This window comes from Octodon degus, unplaced genomic scaffold, assembly GCF_000260255.1.
Source record: "Octodon degus isolate 3935 unplaced genomic scaffold, OctDeg1.0 scaffold00109, whole genome shotgun sequence".
In the NCBI taxonomy this organism is placed as follows: Eukaryota; Metazoa; Chordata; class Mammalia; order Rodentia; family Octodontidae; genus Octodon; species Octodon degus.
In genome coordinates, this window is record NW_004524685.1 from 4,554,972 (window position 1) to 4,557,410 (window position 2,439).

Genomic DNA, 2,439 nt, shown 5'->3' on the forward strand with positions numbered 1-2,439 from the left:
AGAGAACAGACAGAGATTCTCACGGGGCGGAGGAAACACGTTTTGCACAGAGGCCCACAGGCACGCGTGCAGAGATGCAGCCTCACTTAGGCTCCGTCACTACACCTACGAACAGGCGGCACGATGAGCCCTCAGGGACCCAGGAGACGACAACGGTCACATGTTTGGGAGTGGCAGCTGGTGCAAGGTTCAGAGAAGGGAACATGTGGCAAGGGATCACCCTAAAAGACACAGAGCATCTTTTCCTTAGTCAACAGATGGTCTGCTCCGGGCTCTGATATCTGAGACGCAGCTTGTTGTCATTTCCTTTCCTGCGTCCAGATGTTTACCATTTGTCTTTTTTGTCATTCCCCCACAATCACTTAGTACTGGATGCATTAAATATAACAGGCTGTCCTCTGAAATATGTGCTAGGTCACTAAGGGCACGAAACACTTGTTTCCAGTGTTACTGAAACTAAAGCAGAGTTCATAGGTCAATGACAGAGAAAAATGTAATGCCTACATTGACTGAAGGAAGCCAATGCTGCAGAAATCCCACGGGCACCTTTCCACCTTCCTCTTTCATCAGTTTCACTGCCTGAAAAAACAACTTCTGGAATGTACTGCTCTAGTCCAGCCACCTCAACAAAACAAGTTGAAATATACTCTGGAGGTGGACAAAACATGTCACTCTACAGTGAGTAAATATGAGGCCAATTCACCCTCACACAACCTTCTGCCTTGATGACTGAGTGGGAATGGATTCAGTTGGCTTATGGCTTGTGAGCCCCTACTCTGTGTTACAAGGTGACACTCCTAGGCAAGCTCATGGGTTTTGCTTTAACAGTTGGTATTTTGATTGAATTTATCTTTAAGCAGACTGTTTCTCTGTTGGGGGATATCTTAGTTATTTTTCTCATTGCTGAAAAAAATACCCAGTACCCAAAGCTAAATGGGAAGAGGTTTATTTAGCTCATAGTTTGTAGAGGTCTCAGTCCTTAATCAACTGGCTTTAAGACACAGCAGAATAGCAACAGTTTATGGCAGTGTAAATCAGCAAAAACAAGGGACAGAGGGGACAAGTCTCTTTCTGTCCCTTATATTGTACCCAGTCTACCAGGATAAGGGTGGTGGCAATCCAATAAGGGGACTAATCCAGCACCTACCCACCCTTAAGCCCATCACTATAAACCAATCACATACTCTAGATTCAGCCACCTCTGAAAAATCCTATGACCACATGAGGCTTTAGGGGGGACATCTAGACACAAATCACAACAGGGGAGGTGACAGAGTGAGGAAGGTTCAAGGCAGTATGACTTCAGGAGGGACACTCCTCTGTGTTCATATAACAAGCTTTCCTGACTGTGGGCCAAGATGCGTTTACCAAGATGATATTGCCTTTGGAGAAGCAGTTCCACTCTAAGAAGTACTGTATAGGTAGGTGTCTTGGTGGGTTGAAAGGTTGGGGGACAGTTCTGTCTGATCTCATCTTGCCTAGGAACTATTTCATGAAGAAATTTGGCGACCAAGTCTTTTATCCTGGTCATTTTGGGTGCCCTGGACTGTTGAAAAGGAGATTTCTTAAGTGGAATGAGATAGGCAGAAGGCTGAATAAAGTCCTGAAGCACAAGTCGTTGTCTCTGGCTCCAGCTAGTTGTCACTGTAGCTGCAGCCCCTAAGCACCGCTCCCCACAGGCTCTCTGCATTTACGGACTTAACACACTCAGGTCTTTCTGCACTAGTGACTTCAACTTAAACATTTCACAACACATTTACTTGGATCAAGATGCTTTACAGTCACATACCAACTCCCCATGACCATAACCATTACATACTACAAACATGCACTTCTAAAAATTATTTTTCAAAAATTATAAAAGAACCTACTAAAACCATGGGTAGCTTGTATATACTTTTCTGGAATGGAAAATCCTCAAGGTACACAGAAAGAACTGCAGGAAGCACACAGTTGGAAAGAATGGGAGAGTTAGGGGGCAGATAAGAACCCAGGGCTGATACTTTCAAATATTATCCTGCTCCATACCTAGAATTAGTCCTGTGCCTGTATACAGGTTTGTTAGTGCATAGCTATGTGTTCCTGTTCCCACGCTTTCTTTTAGGGCTGCAAGACAGACTCGTGTAGACGTTACCTGTAGAAGAAGAAAACACTGGAAGAGAAGCTGGCTGTGGCTAAGTCCCACACAATCAAGGATGACTGATGGACATCCTGAGGCCAGCTGGTGAAGGGACCCAGACCTTGCCCTCCAGTGTGACAACCGTGAGGCATGTTCTACACCTGCACTGTCCAACAGAGGCACAACAGGAGTTACTTGTGTAATTTCTACACTTAGCAGTCATATTTTAAAAAGTCAAATGATACAAGTGAAGCTGATTTTAATAATATATTTAATCATACCTCGAAGTTAACATAGAATCAATGTAAAGAATAACAAGG